Source organism: Canis lupus, chromosome 22 (assembly GCF_003254725.2).
Source record: "Canis lupus dingo isolate Sandy chromosome 22, ASM325472v2, whole genome shotgun sequence".
NCBI classification, from domain to species: domain Eukaryota; kingdom Metazoa; phylum Chordata; class Mammalia; order Carnivora; family Canidae; genus Canis; species Canis lupus.
In genome coordinates, this window is record NC_064264.1 from 41,913,890 (window position 1) to 41,931,088 (window position 17,199).

A 17,199-nucleotide genomic window follows, 5' to 3' on the forward strand; every position below is an offset into this window, starting at 1 on the left:
CATTGTTTCATTAGTGCATCCTTACAATAAATCTCAGAACGTATTAGTCTGATTCTTTAAACTTTGTTTTCCTTCTTCTAAACTTTTTGCTGCTTTATTTTTTTTACTTTTCCGTGTAAATTTTAGAATCAGCTTGTCTGTATCTACAAAGATTATTGCTTGAATTTTGACTGGATTTGTGTTTAATTTGTAGATCATTTGGGGGAGAATTGGGACATCTGAGTCTTCCAATTGATGCACATTTTGATTTAACAGTGTTTTCAGCATATAGATCTTGCACACATTTCGTTAAATTTATACCTCACTATTTCACCTTTTTGAAGTTACAGTAAATGGTACTGTTTTGTGTGAGAAAATCATATTTGTTAAAAAAATGAAAATTTTATTTTATATTAGCAAATCAATGTAATTCAACATATTAAATGATTGGGAGAATGGCATTCCATAATTCAGTTAATGTAGGAAAAGAATTTGATAAATATACTGATATATAATTCTTAAAAATTTATTAGCATAATAGAAAAGAACTTCTTTAATCTTATAAGTTGTATTTATGAAACATATAAAGCCAATATTATTAATGTGTAAAATTCAAAAGTAATTCCTCGAAATTCAAGTACAAGATAAACACTTGACTTTGAACTCCATCCAGTTGAGGCAGCTGAGTAAAGCAAAATAGGAAAATCAAAGATATGTAAATTAGAAAGAAACAAACAAAAAAATTTATATGTAGGTGATGCTTCTCAACATGAAAAATCCCAAGGGATCTAATTAATAGTTATAGCTAGTTGCTGATTTCTTTAAAAATCATGTATGAAACTCAATTCTCTGTCTATACACATCTATCAACATTATATACATATTAAAATGCGCACAAAGTATATAATATTAAAATAGCATTTAAAAATCCATAGGCTTAAATGTAACAAAAGACTTCCATGAGTTTTGTGGAGAAAATTATAAGATATCATTGAACAATATCAAAGAAAACTAAAAAAACAGAGAGATCTTGATTAATAGTATCTGGTCCAAAAGCAGATTATTGCTGCTGGTAATATGGTCTTCAGTGTCAATGCCCCTGCTGTATATTAGTAATTTCAGGAAAGCAGTATATAATCTCTTTAAATCAATGTCTTCCTAAAATGATCAGAGAAGTTAAAACTGTTTTTCTTTTTTCTTATTTTCATAAAAACCATGTAACTTGGTTTATGGAATAGGCAGCTGCTGTATCTCCTGCAGACTTCTTTTGTCACTGCTTAGTAACACAATTTTAGATTTTGATAACTATCCTAAAGCAGCACCCTGTTTTCTGGAGAAAACTAACCATAAATTGGTAAACAAATATTTCAAAAAATCATCTCAATTTATAAGAAAAAAATGTGGGTTTTACTTATATAAAAAATTCAAGTTCGCTTATGTAAGACAGTGTCTAGGTACAGCCAGTTTTGTTGAACATATAATCCTAGACTCAAAAAATCAGGATCATTATTTCCATTCTATAATTTGATTCCAAATGACCTGAGAAAGTCAAAACACTTTGCTGTTCATGAGAAATAGGGCTTTGTGTTTGTCATTATACTGAACTGCAAATTATTAAATTGCTTATTAGCAAATATACTAACTTAGCATCTTTGTTATTTCAAGATCGCCTCACTCATGCTTTGCAGCTGATGCTGATCTGTGTGGCTAAAATAAATGACACCTTCAATAGTCCTTTCAATACTAAATAAAAAGAACTTATAAATGAATGCAAAGGATACAAGCAGAATCAAATATTTTGGTTGAGATAAAGACGTTACCAAATTTCTGCTTGTTAGGCATCAGGCCAAAAGAACTTCTATACACTACATTTCTAGCCAGATATTTAAGGTGCTATAGTCAATTACACTTCATCCTTTAGCAGAAGAGACAAGTGACTTCCTTTAAGATCTAAGTTGTGGGCAGCCTGGGTGGCTCAGCAGTTTAGTGCTGCTTTCAGCCCAGAGTGTGATCCTGGGGACCTGGGATCAAGTCCCACGTCAGGCTCCCTGCACTGAGCCTGCTTCTCCCTCTGCCTGTGTCTCTGCCTCTCTCTATCTCCCTGTGTCTCTCATGAATAAATAAATAAAATCTTAAAAAAAAAAAAAAATCTAAGTTGTTTTCATTCCACTTCATTGACTACAGGCCATGACAAAAAGTTAATGATGTAGTAATCTAATAATTACACATATTTTTGTTGTTTGTCATGCATTGACTTTCCATTGACTCAATATTTTCCTAAAGTCATTATTTATATATGGGTGAAATAATTGAAATTGAAAGGAAATTCTATCAAAATCACTTGTGTCCCTTCTGTAAGATTTGCACAATTATTGGCAATAGAATTCTTTACTACTCCATCTTACTCACCTACTCTTCCATCCCTACGGCTAGTAAATCACTTGAACATTATACTTTAATTTTTAATCTTTTTTGGATAGAAATAAAGTAGAGCAAATAAACAGGTTTTCCTCTATTGGATGTAAAAGGATCCCTGTAGTTTTATTCCAGAGGTCTCTAAAGTAAGCTGTTATTTAGAGGTCACATTTTGTTCTCTCAAGATTGTTTCAGTTTTTAATGCAGAAGTTTTGTAGCTGTAGAAAGCTGCTCAATTATCGCAACTGAAAGATGTCTTTCCAAATTAGTTTCTAGAAGATAAGTAAGAAACAGGATGGAAAAGGATTCTTAGGCAATTATGAACAGGTAGCCATGAGTCTATAACAGCTATATGCCAATCCACATTCCTTTCTACCTAAATCGTAATTCTTAAAGACATCAGTTCACACTGTATTTAGACAGTCTATACCTGGGTTATTCTTTTTTTTTTTTTTTTTTTTTTTATTTTTTATGATAGGCACACAGTGAGAGAGAGAGAGGGCAGAGACACAGGCAGAGAGAGAAGCAGGCTCCATGCACCGGGAGCCCGACGTGGGATTCGATCCCGGGTCTCCAGGATCGTGCCCTGGGCCAAAGGCAGGCGCCAAACCTCTGCGCCACCCAGGGATCCCTACCTGGGTTATTCTTAATTAATTATTTTCTCTACTCCTCCCTTTATTTTAGAATCTAATTGTTAGTAATCTAATTAAGAAGCTTGGAACTCATCAGATTTTATTTGCTTTGTCATGCCAGTTTGAAAGGAAATGGGATAACTTTGCAAGAGGAGATTTGAAAACCAAATTTCTATCACAATCACATAAGTATTAAACACTGAGATGTCTAATTCTAAATTATTTTATTTTACAAAAGTGCCATTTCCCTAGTACATTGAAATATTGTTCTATGGTGCAAATATGAAAAGAAAGTACATTGGTGGGGCACCTGGGTGGCTCAGTCAATTAAGCCAAGGACTCTGGGTTTAGGTTCAGGTCCTTATCTCATGCATCTTGAGATTGAGCCCAGTGTGGGGCTCCAACCTCAGCAGGGAGTCTGCTTGAAGAGTCTCTCCCTTCACCCCTCCCCCCACTAGCACAAACGCACACTAAAATAAATAAATCTTATTTTTAAAAAGTACATTGCTTTGTTGTATATTTCCCATTATGATATTAAATAGTAAAGCAGGCATACAAAAAGCTTGAAATAAAAATTGTATATCAGAGTACCCACAAGTACACCCCTCTTTTAAAAATTAGAATACTGTGTTTTTTAGAGCTAGATCGATAGAAGTTAATATATATGTATATATTTATATGATAATTTACACACATACAGGCACAAATGTAATTTACATCTTCTGTAATTTCTTTTATATGGTGTAATTAATTGAATATTGAAAAAGATACATCAATAAGAGTGATAAGTAACAAAAAAAAATCCATGGACACTACCTTCCACTGCATAATCTGTTCCCTAAAATTATCTTAAAATATTTAGTAAAATCTATAAGTTCTTAATAATGAGATATGACTAAACATTCTCCCAACTAAAAGTTCTAGAACTTGTTCAATTCAGCACACTCCACTGGCTGCATTCCTAGAATTTTCCTCTATAATGTCCTCAATGCCTCATCTCATTTACTATACACATTCATCTGCAAGAAGATATCAATGGGTAGATAAGATTATGTTTCTTTTCTTTTCATTCCTTTTCAAATTCCAAGGAACAAGCTGAAATGTCAGTGACACTATTTCTGGTGGCATTAGAGATGTGTAAAAATGTGATATATGTTCTCTATTTCCTCAAGCAAATGAGCAACTACTATGACATTTTGTTCCTGGTTAGTTAAGCCTGAGTTTAAGGGGAAATGATTTAATAACAACATAACGTTTCCTGTATTCTGACTAGAGGATTCTAAGGACAAGTTGTCCATATATTCTAATTCCAGTAACTTTTAAATAGCATTTATGTAAGCCAGTACTGCAGAAAAGAGTCTTAAATTTAAGTTTGACTTCTTATGCCATCTGGGACCAGATAAATTGGTTACAGATCAGTTTTAGAGCCATTTTTAATAAGACCAAATTGATTATTATGCAATGTTGTCAAAACCAGATATTGCTATTCATTGGGAAATATCAATTATCTATTTTTGCAGTTACAAATTCATATAGTTTTCCATTATTGAGATGAACTTCAGGTTACTAATTAGAATAGCACCCCACTAGTGAGTTTTGCTTTGTAATAGCACCCCACTAGTGAGTTTTGCTTTGTAATTTGGCAAAATTCATTTATCTTTGGAGAATATCCTCAATCTTTGGCCCAGAATATTCTATTTTTTTTTCTCCTCAATCTATCCTCACCTCAAAATCTGTCCATTATGCCTCTATCTACTTTTTTTTTTTTTGCTCATCTCAACAGAGGTAATTAACTCCAATTGCTAGCCTAGAATGAGGAGGAAGTCAATGTTTTAGCTATACTCTCCTCAGCATTGTGTTTTACTCCTCCTTTCTCTTGTATTAAATTATTCTGTTCCCCTTGTAAAAACTCATTTGAATGGCATCCAAATGGGTCCATTTATGAGAGGGAATCAATATTCATATTGCTGAGATCTGCTCCATAATAAACCCGAAACACTTGCCCAATAATGGAGAGTAACTAAATTGATTTATAACACCTTTGTCATTGAATATCTCTTAGAATCTACTCCAAATGACTTCTAAACATCTTCCCCCCCATCATGTCAATAGTTCCTGGGAATTCTAATTTGAGATGTGGTGTAGGCATGCTGTCTGAAGTTAGAATCTGTTCTATTCTATGCATCCCTACAGGTCTCTTGGATCTGATCAAAATATAAAAGTGACACTTTCAAATCAAACAAAATTGTGCTCTTTAGTTATTCAGGAAATACTTCTCTGGTGATTACATAAAGCATTTATGAATAGGATTAGGCAAACAAGCCACAAGGGACAGTCATTTTATAAAGCGGTAGAGGCCATGTGTTTGCCTAGAATTATTTAAGCGTAGTGATAATACCTAATGCATTATCTGGGATGATTGTTCTTCAAAATCTTTCTTTCTTTGCTTCCATCTCCAACTCCTTTCAGGGCCCTGCCTGTTTGAAGAAGATTGCAAACTGCCAGAGTGACCTGAAGTGAAGTTATTAGAGAAAGACAGAAGAAAGACTCCCTTTTTCAGAACATTTTCTGTTCGCGGCATATTTTTAGTGCCTTCAGCCCTTTAAGATACCAGAGATGATTTCTTATCACAGTTCGCATTTTTTGCTTTGGGGAAATCACAATTTTAAGAGGTTACTTGGTCACCTGTTTTTTGGTTTACAGGCAGACTTGGGAGATATTACGGGTTTGGTTCCAGACCACCACAATAAAGCAAATATTGCAATAAAGAGAGTCAAAAAACTTTTTGGTTTCCCAGTGCATATAGAAGTTATTTTTACACTATACTGTAGTCTACTAAGTTTACAATAGCATTATGTCTAAGAAAACAATGTACATACCTTAATTTAAAAATACTTTATTGCTAAATAATGCTAACCATCATCTAAACTTTCAGTGAATTGTAATCACTGACCCCAGATCACCATAACAAAATATACAATAGTGGAAAAGTTTGAAATATTGCAAGAATTCCTAAAATGTGACAGAGACATAAAATGACCAAATGCTGTTGGAAAAATGGCACCAAGAGACTTACTGGAATCACAAACCTTCAATTTATAAAAATAAAAAAAATAAAAAAATAAAAAAGCAACATCTGTGAAGCATAACAAAGTGAAGCCCAGTAAGACAAGGTCTGCCTGTGCTATGTCTTTCTGACTTTTTCAGTTAGTAATGGAAAGCCTGAGTAAGAGCATCCATACCCAAATTCCCAAAATGCAACTGGCATGTTTGTAAGACGCTTAGCTGTTGCACTTGCTCCTCTAGCACACTGCCTGTCAGGGTCTGTGCTGGAACTGCCAGCAGGCCCTTCTTCCAAACTGTGCATTACCTCCTCTAAAGAGTAAAAGCTAGTCATTCTCCTCCACTTGCCCAGCTAGTTTATGTAAGCAGAACACACACACACACACACACACACACACACACACAACTAGAGAATGGTCACATTGTGTCAGGGTAAGTTCAGAAAAAGGTTTCAATTAAAGTTAGCACAGCAGGAAACTGTATCAAACTGGTCCACCTGTGTGTCCAAAGTGCTTTGGTCAGAGTTCCCTACACCAAAATCTGTAGCCACATGATATATACAGACATCTCTTTATAAGCCTTCTGATAGATATTCATGTTTTAGCTACTTTATAGCTCACTGGATCCCTCATGCCCATGTATATTTGGACATTTCGACACAGTCATCACAGAGCTATTTCCTTAAAGGACTCAAATGATCTCAGGGGCTGGGCTTTTAACACAACACCAGCCTCCATCATATATCAGACTCTGATACTTGCCATTTTGGCAGCATATAAGTATTGCTCCCACCATGAATAAGTAGCACTTCCTGGATATAGCCCTAGCTTTCCATAACACCATTTCTCAGTTATAAAAAGCATAGTTTCTCTAAGGGTCTGTCCTACTCCATGCTTAATCTTTGATCATTCAGAAGAAACTCTGTACCTGAAAAGGGACTTTATAAATAAAATGTATAATGATACCCTCTAGGAGTCAAACCAGCATTTTAAGGAAAGCTACTTTAAAGCATGTTTTACCTCAATCCTCTCACATTTGCTCTCCAAACAATTCTCGGGGAAACCTATGTGATAGCAACTACTAGTTTTCTATTCCAATATCCTTTCTTCACTATTTTATAAGAAAGCCGTAAATCTACTCCAGTTTGCCTAAGCAGAGTTGTGTTAAATTTCTTGTTTCAGGATTATTCTTAATAGCACCCAATTTCACTATCAATATATTCTAGTTGTACAATAAATTCTGTGGTCCTCCTATTTGTAAACCATAGTTGATCAGAATCAAAACTATAATTCTCAGCCTCCCTTTCAGAAAAGTAGGTGCATGTGACTAAGCTCTGGACAATAAGATACAAATGAAAGAAAGTATTGTGTGGGACTTCAGGAAGTCTCCTTGGGAAAAAAGGCAGTCTCCTTTGCCTTCCTGTTTCCGCTGCCAATATAGAACATAGAGACAATGACTAGCTTTTCAGCTGCCATCTTAGATCTTGAACAAACTTAAGGATAGAAGCCACATGTATTAGTTAAGGTGGATGCTAATAGGTATAATTACTAGGAATCGAATGGGGGTGGTGGGAAGTAGTGGTTTAGAGATATATTAAACTGATTTCTCTTTCACTCAACAATTCTCCAGTGAGTCAATCCAGGACAGTGAAATAATTTTATTCTGCGTGGACATATTGAGATCCAGCTTCCTTTTCCCCTTTTTCACTACTCTGTAGCTCCCTGCCCTCAGAATATGACCTGCAGGCCAGCCTTACTGATATCACTTAGGAGCTTGGTAGAAATCTACACTATCAGATATACAGACTTGCACTATAGCAAAATACCCAGTGATTTGTGTGTCCATTAAACATAAATAAAAATAAATAGCTTCTTTTTTTTTATTTTTTATTTTTTATTTTATTTTTTTTTTAATTTATGATAGGCACACAGTGAGAGAGAGAGGCAGAGACATAGGCAGAGGGAGAAGCAGGCTCCATGCACTGGGAGCCCGATGTGGGATTCGATCCCGGGTCTCCAGGATCACGCCCTGGGCCAAAGGCAGGCGCTAAACCGCTGCGCCACCCAGGGATCCCAAATAGCTTCTTTATAGTAATATTATCTTCTGCATGATCAAAAGTACAGAAAGAAAATATTTTAAGTTCATTGTTTAAAAAATGAAAAATTGAAGCTCTCTTTTCCCACAAACTAGTAACTCCTTAAGCTTATAAGGTAACTCTATCTTAAAGAAAATGTGAAGGTTGGCTGTTAATGGAAATTTTAAAGTTGTGTATTATTCTTGTAAATAGATGCCATAATGCAGGCTGGCAGCTCAGCCATAGATAGAATTGTCACTAGAAATGGATTCATATTACACAGCTAATACCAGGATATGAAGCTTATGCATAAAGAAGGTCTTTAAAGAAGTCTAAAAGGATTCTCTTCTTGGAAAACAAATTCAAGCTTTGTGAGAAAGTTTCCACAAAAGTAGAAACCATCTCAATATGAGGAATATAAGGCTGACAAGATAAAGGAATAAACTCATATATTTTCTCGAAAAGCAACTAATGTTGAATGTGCCTTCCATGATAAAAAAATCAGAAGAGGTAAAAAATGTAATGAACGGCATGGAATGTTTGCCACCAATGTAAATAACCCAGAGAAAAGCCAACCTTGTTTTACTTGACCTGAGGTTCTAGTTCATACATTGTAACATTCACATTAATCCAATTCCCAAAAGTTTTTGAAATATGTAGACATTATACCAAAAGAAAAAAAAAAGTCTTGAGGACACTGTGGAGACTTACACAATATAATGAGAGTTTTCATAATTTTTTTCTCACCTGGCAGCTGCCTCTAAAACTTCATACTTTTTATCTAAAACTTTTCCAATTTTTTTCCAATCTCTAGATACTTAAAATACCTGCCATCTCCTTTCTCCCTATTAATTTTTAAAATAAATTTTAATTTCAAATAGATTTTATAATTAATGTAATTATAAATTTTACACAAATATTTTAAAAGATAAATTTTAAAACAATTTAGTCTTCTCAAAGGTTTTTTTCTCTTACATTTTATCTGTTACTTCAGTAGCTCTAAGGAAACAATGATGAGGAAGTGAAGTGAGAGGTTTATGGTTAAAAAGGCTGTTAAAAATCCTGCTTTGGGATTTGGTCTGTGAAATAGTAACAGCAAAGCAATGTCAGGTAGCACACTAAAAGATTAAAAAACTCATCTCATTTTTTCCCTCCATTAAGGTTTTAAATCAGTGGCTTTCAGTTTCATTTGCTGAATACAGATATCATGTTCCCATATATCATATTAATTTTAAATTAAGTTTAATTAAAATATGAGGCTGCTTAGCATAATGGTTGTAATTCTGCAACTGGAGGTCAAACTAACTTGTTTTTTGAATTATACCTCTTTCACATCTGCTTTCATTATGATCTTGAGCAAGTCTCTTCCCATCTCAGAGTTATAATGTCTTCATCTGTAAATGGAAAAAAATAATAGTGAATTATTAAATGTGGTTAATTTCTAGTGTGCAGCAGAGTTGTTTTGTTTTGTTTTAGATTTCATTTATTTATTTGAGAGAGAGAAATAGCACAAGCTATAGGGAGAGGGAGAGAGAGAATCTAAAGCAGACTCCATATTGAGCACAGAGCTGGATGCTGGGCTCCATCTCACCACCAGGAGATCATGACCAGAGCAGAAACCAAATGCCCCAGTAGCAGAGTTTTGATACAGTTTAAGCTCTTGATAAATGCCAGCAGTTGTTACATAACTAACTCTCTCTTTTCCTCCCCCCCCCCCCTCAGGAGAGAGAGAGAGAGTACATGAAGAGGGAGGAACAGAGAGGGAGAGGGAGAAGCAGACTCCCCAATGAGCAGAAAGCCTGATTCCAGGCTTGATCCCAGGACTCCAAGATCATGACCTGAGCTGAAGGCAGACCTTAACTGACTGAGCTACCAGGCATCCCAAATAACTCTCTTAATATAAATCTATTGAGCAGAGGTTGGCAAAAACTTTGGCCATTATTTTTTTCAAATATTTTTTCCTTCTGACCCCCCTTTCTTTTAGGAACCTCAATAATATATACATTAAGCTACCTGAATTTGCTCCACAGATCCTTGTTTCTCTGATCATTTTGTTTCTATTATTTTTTTCTGCATTTAATTTTGGATGGTGTCTACTGTTATGCCTTCAAGTTTACTAATTGTTTCTTCTGTGCTGGCTAATATTTGGCTTATGTATTTTTTATTTTACAGTGAATTTTTATGTCTAGAGCTTTGATCTATAATTCATATAGATAGATAATTCAGATATATATGAATAATTGAGGTAATTGAGATAAAATAGATACTTCAGCATATATATGAATTATACATATGTAATTTTATTTATGTGTTATTATAAATATATACATTTATTTTATATGTATTATATACTTATTAAATGTAATATATATTTATTAAAATATATGTGTATAATTTTGCATGCCTGATAATTTCTGATGGATACTTGGTCTTATGATTTTAAATTTTTTTTTTTTTATTTATGATAGGAACACAGTGAGAGAGAGAGAGAGAGGCAGAGACATAGGCAGAGGGAAAAGCAGGCTCCATGCACCGGGAGCCCGACGTGAGATTCGATCCCGGGTCTCCAGGATCGCGCCCTGGGCCAAAGGCAGGCGCTAAACCGTTGCGCCACCCAGGGATCCCTTATGATTTTAAATTGATGGTAGTATATATATTTTTTATCCCTATAAACATTCTTGAGTATCATTCTGGGATACATCTAAATTACTTGGTAATAGTTTGATTCCTTCAAGCTTGCATTTAAGTTTTGTTAGGCAATATTAAAAACAGCCTTCAGGCCAGGTCCAATTTTGCCCCACTTCCCTTCCGAGTATACTAAACAAAGAATTAGGAGGTTTTTGTTTGGTTGGTTGGTTTCTGTTTTTGTTTTTTTCATGCTGTCTAGGTCAAACAAAAACTATTCCTGGTCACACATAAACTATGAGGCTTGCTACCTTAAATTCATTAAGTTTTTCATATCTGAGCCCTGGCTGGTTTCCTCACGTACATGCACAGATCAGTACTCAGCTAAAGACTCAAAGGGAATACCTGTAGATAATCAGAGTTCCTTCTCGGGGCAGACTTGTCTTCTATGGTTATCCGTTCTACAAACTCTTGTCACCTTGTTTTCTCCAGTCTCCCAGCATCATCTCTCAATTCAGAAAGAAGACAGATTCTTTCTCCTAAATCAGCAAGATGTTAGGCTGACTCTTCCTGAAGAACCATTGGCCATTTGCTGTTTCCCAGGTTTCACAGCCTTGAATTTTGATACCTGATGCATGAAAACCATTCCGTCTTTACTTTGTGTTTTAATTGTTTTAGTCAGGAAGATATGTCTGATCTATGATTCTTCCTTCACTAGTCTCAGAAATGCTACCACAATTATCTTTTGAATTTATTTTTAATACTACTTTTAAAATTTTAGAGGATTACCCTAAGACTAGTTCATTGCTTTAGAGCATAGCTAGGGGTTATTTCTCCTCTTCTTACTTATGCATTAGTAACATAGTTTGGCACAGATTGCTTATAAATACTGTTTTTGAAATTTTGCATCACTGATGACAGACTGTGGTGCTCTTTACTTACTAAAATAAATTTCTTTCCCTTTTCATTCTGCTTGGTTTTGCTATTAGTTTTAGTTCATTAGTAAATATCTTTCTAACTCAAAAGTTTTAAATCTTTGAAAATGTCCATTCCTTACTACCTGATTTAATAAATTCAAACATTGTTGACTGAGCTATATAGTTGTAAGCAATAGAAACCTATGCACACAAGAATTTTCACCCACTGCATCACTCACCTTGCTCCTTAAAGTTTAGGTTATTATGTTTCCATCATTAGGTTAATCATATTTGGATTATGATTTACAACCATAATTATCTTTTGTTTTTTGGTCTGTCTATTGATCCTGAAAACAGATAAACATTTTCTTTTTCTATTATGATTAAGTAACTATTATTCACTTTAATTCCATATATCATGATTAGTCCACAGAGAATTTAATAGAATTCCATATATATCACTAAAACTACCAAACTTTGTCAGCTTTTAAAGCTCAGCTGCACAGTAGAATTATTTTAAAGTGTTTAAAAAATACAAATGGTCGGGTCGAGTTATTGTTTTTTTCTTCAAAACTCCCTATGCTATTCTAATGACCAGCCACATTTAAAAACAACTAGACTGTATGATGCTCTTTTAATTTTTTTCGAGTTCATTTCACTTTCTGTTTTTATATTCATATATTTTATTCTATATAAATATATATCATATAATATATAAATAATATATATGCATTTTGGAAAACTTTAGGATTTTTGCTCAGCTAAATTTTTTTTAAGATTTTATTTATTTATTCATGAGAGACAGAGAGAGAGAGGCAGAGACACAAGCAGAGACAGGAGAAGCAGACTTCATGCAGGGAGCCCGATGTGGGACTCCATCACGATATTCCAGGATCATGCCCTGAGCCGAAGGCAAATGCTCCACCGCTAAGCCACCCAGGCGTCCCAACTCAGCTAAAATTTTTATGGCTTTTGAATAGGTATGAACAGAATGCTAATCTTCTAATTTTACTTTTCAAAACTTTGATATTGTTCCATTTACTCTGGCATCCTGTGTTACTGCTCAAAGTCTTAAAAGCTTGTTATTTAGTGTCTTTCTAAAAATCTTGAATGAGATTTGAAACTGCTAATCCAATTCTGAGAATATAAAGAAATATTAAGTGGTTAATAAAGAAGTTTAAGCCTTTTTCTTTTCCTAAAATTTCCACACATATTATTCTCTTGGTGTTAGTTGAACAAAGACAATAAATTTGCTTTTAATGTTAATTTTCATTTGCTTTGAGAGAAACCACATTCTTGCAGTATAAAGTAAAAGCATCACTTTCATATTGCACAAAGGAAATATAATATGCCCCTGTGAAAAAGGGTTTGTCTTTGCTTTTCTTCACACACTATTAAACTCAGTCTCTAAGTTTAGATTAAAAACACACCTGAATGAGACCTGTAACATAAAAACTGATTTATGACACTAGGCAGTTTAACGTTCAGTCATTCATCGGTGATTACATGGCATCAATCTCTGGACTGCAGATTACTACAATTTAATAGTCAAATAGATTGCCTGGTAAAGCATTTCATCCTCAACTATGTATGACTTTTGGAATACAACTAAATATGTTCTCTGTAAATAAACAATTTAAAAATAATTATTGCAAGTAATGATTTGCCTCTTTATGTAGGTAACAGAGAAATTGATAACGTTCCATCAGAGAAGGATTCCTCTATATATCAGGAACTGTCGAAAGCAGCCCCTTTGCTCCCTCAATTCCCTTCTATGCATAAATAGAGTGTCTATTGGTATCGATGAACACTTTTCCTTTTCCACTTTTGTTTTTGGTGTCTCCATGCATTTATGAGGATCTAATTTTATTTCTCCAAAACCTTTCAATAGAGATGAATGTCACCTTACTGCCTGGGTCCTGTAAAAATGATTTCCTGACCCTTTGTACCACCATATCCAAACCTAAGTGTGATACCACTCTCTGAGTCCCTGCCTTCCTTACTGGACCTCCAATTCTCATTGACCCCTATGTACACTGTGCTATAGTTCATTAATTAGACTTACCAGGATATTTGGAGATACATAACATTGACCTCATGTTCAGTGTTAACTCGGACTTACTGCTGCTTCAACGCAAACTTATGTATTGGAGTTTTTTTTGTTTTGTTTTTTTGTTTTTTTTTAATAAATTTATTTTTTATTGGTGTTCAATTTACCAACATACAGAATAACACCCAGTGCTCATCCCATCAAGTGCCCCCTCAGTGCCCTTCCCCCCACTCCCCGCCCTCCTCCCCTTCCACCACCCCTAGTTTGTTTCCCAGAGTTAGGAGTCTTTATGTTCTGTCTCCTTTCTGATATTTCCCACACATTTCTTCTCCCTTCCCTTATATTCCCTTTCACTATTGTTTATATTCCCCAAATGAATGAGAACATACACTGTTTGTCCTTCTCCGATTGACTTACTTCACTCAGCATAATACCCTCCAGTTCCATCCACATTGAAGCAAATGGTGGGTATTTGTCGTTTCTAATGGCTGAGTAATATTCCATTGTATACATAGACCACATCTTCTTTATCCATTCATCTTTCGATGGACACCGAGGCTCCTTCCACAGTTTGGCTATTGTGGCCGTTGCTGCTATAAACATCAGGGTGCAGGTGTCCCGGCGTTTCATTGCATCTGAATCTTTGGGGTAAATCCCCAACAGTGCAATTGCTGGGTCCTAGGGCAGGTCTATTTTTAACTCTTTGAGGAACCTCCACACAGTTTTCCAGAGTGGCTGCACCAGTTCACATTCCCACCAACAGTGTAACAGGGTTCCCTTTTCTCTGCATCCTCTCCAACATTTGTGGTTTCCTGCCTTGTTAATTTTCCCATTCTCACTGGTGTGAGGTGGTATCTCATTGTGGTTTTGATTTGTATTTCCCTGATGGCAAGTGATGCAGAGCATTTTCTCATGTGCGTGTTGGCCATGTCTATGTCTTCCTCTGTGAGATTTCTCTTCATGTCTTTTGCCCATTTCATGATTGGATTGTTTGTTTCTTTGGTGTTGAGTTTAATAAGTTCTTTATAGATCTTGGATACTAGCCCTTTATCTGATGTCATTTGCAAATATCTTCTCCCGTTCTGTAGGTTGTCTTTTAGTTTTGTTGACTGTAACCTTTGCTGTGCAAAAGCTTCTTATCTTGATGAAGTCCCGATAGTTCATTTTTGCTTTTGTTTCTTTTGCCTTCGTGGATGTATCTTGCAAGAAGTTACTGTGGCCGAGTTCAAAAAGGGGGTTGCCTGTGTTCTCCTCTAGGATTTTGATGGAATCTTGTCTCACATTTAGATCTTTCATCCATTTTGAGTTTATCTTTGTGTATGGTGCAAGAGAGTGGTCTAGTTTCATTCTTCTGCATGTGGATGTCCAATTTTCCCAGAACCATTTATTGAAGAGACTGTCTTTCTTCCAATGGATAGTCTTTCCTCCTTTATCGAATATTAGTTGGACATAAAGTTCAGGGTCCATGTATTGAAGTTAATGACAGGAGACTTCTTTGTCTCAGTGTTCAAACCCATTCTCTCACTAAGCTCCAGCTACATGTACATCTGTTCATTTTTTTTCAATTGTGCCAAGTAGCGGTGAATCTAGAGATTGAAAAGGTATGCAATACGATGAGAAAATGGTCCAATTTACAAAAAATATATACCCATTTCCCAGAGCAGTGGTACTCATTCAAATTTCCAATAGCTGTATGTATGCAGAGTTATCGTTGAATCACTCATCAGATCTTTGGTATTGTCTAATTTTTTAATGTAAATTGGTATCTCATTGTGGTCTGGGTTTACCTTTCTCTAATTAAGAATGAAGTTGAGGGGATCCCTGGGTGGCGCAGCGGTTTGGTGCCTGCCTTTGGCCCAGGGCGCGATCCTGGGGACCCGGGATCGAATCCCACGTCGGGCTCCCGGTGCATGGAGCCTGCTTCTCTCTCTGCCTATGTCTCTGCCTCTCTCTCTCTGTGTGACTATCATAAATAAATAAAAATTTTAAAAAAAATTTTAAAAAAAAGAAAACTTTGAAGATCAGAAAAGAAAACAAGATAAATTAAAAAGCTTTAATTCAAAAGAGAATTTGATCAATTTAAAATTTTGTTGAAAATAGAATATAAATGTCACATAGTAGTAAATATTAAAGAGTAATATGCAGAAAGTTTGTCTAATTATAGATATAACTTTATCAAGTTAGAACTTATATATAAGTATTTCTAACTCTGTAATAAGTCACAATGTAGATAAACAGTTGCAAAATGAAATTCTTCTTTTTAATGATTTTATTTATTTATTTATTTATTTATTTGAGAAAGAGAGCGAGAGAGACAATCAAGTGGCAGGGGTGGTGAGGAGCTGACAAAGTGGGAGAAACAGACTCCTTGCTGAGTTGAGAGCCCGAGCTGTGGCTTGATCCTAACACCTAGAATCATGACTCGAGCTGAAGGCAGATGCTTAATGACTGAGCCACTCAGGTACCCCAAAATGAAATTCTTTTACAGAATTTTTGGGATTAACATGCTGGAATTTCCTTATCATCTTGAAGTATACTAGTAGGGGGAGTTCTTGTTTCTCTTCCAGTTGCTGAATATGATCACCAAGTAAAACCCAATGACCTCAAGTGGAAAGAAAATTAGAGAAGTTGACTAAACAGTCTATCAGATAAGCACTTACAGAGTCACAGAGAATGATGATTAATGAGACATTTAAAAAGCATAAATTGACTGTGCACACATATCCAGGTGCATCAACAAAACAAAACAAAACAAAACAGGAAATATAGATAGACCCTAGAGTTTATTCAGTACTGTCGTTACTCACATTAGTATCAAATTGTTATCCTCTATTTCCTTCTCACATAAACAAGGAAGTTTGTCATTTTCATTAGGAATGAAGTTACCAAGTGTAAGATAGAAACAGAAAAATGAAAGAAAAAAATATAGAGGTGCTTTTACATATTTTCTTAAAATGATCTATCTCCTAAAAGGCCTCTCTAGATCTGTCATTGCAATGTATTCAGATCAAGTCAGCCTATACTTAGATCTTGTTTTCTAATACTAATTTTTAGTTGAAAGTAACCAGGGATTTCTGTAGAACTGGTTTATTCCATGTCTGGAGCAAGAATGTACAAACAGAATCAATTATTTTAATGTTTAACAAAACATTAATTATTTTAAAAATTCTGTTTAAAATTTTTTACATAATATTTTTTGAGTCAAAAGAAAAGAACATTTCTAAGTAGTAATAGACTCATGCCAAGGCACAAAGAAGCCAAGCAGAAAAAAATCATGAAAATTTGAGCATCAAAATGAAAATAATGGGGATGCCTGGGTGGCTCAGCAGTTGGGCTCCTGCCTTCGGCTCGGGTCATTATCCTGGAATCTGGGATCGAGTCCCGCTTGGGCTCCCTGCGAGGAGCCTGCTATCCCTCTGCCTGTGTCTCTGCCACTCTCACTCT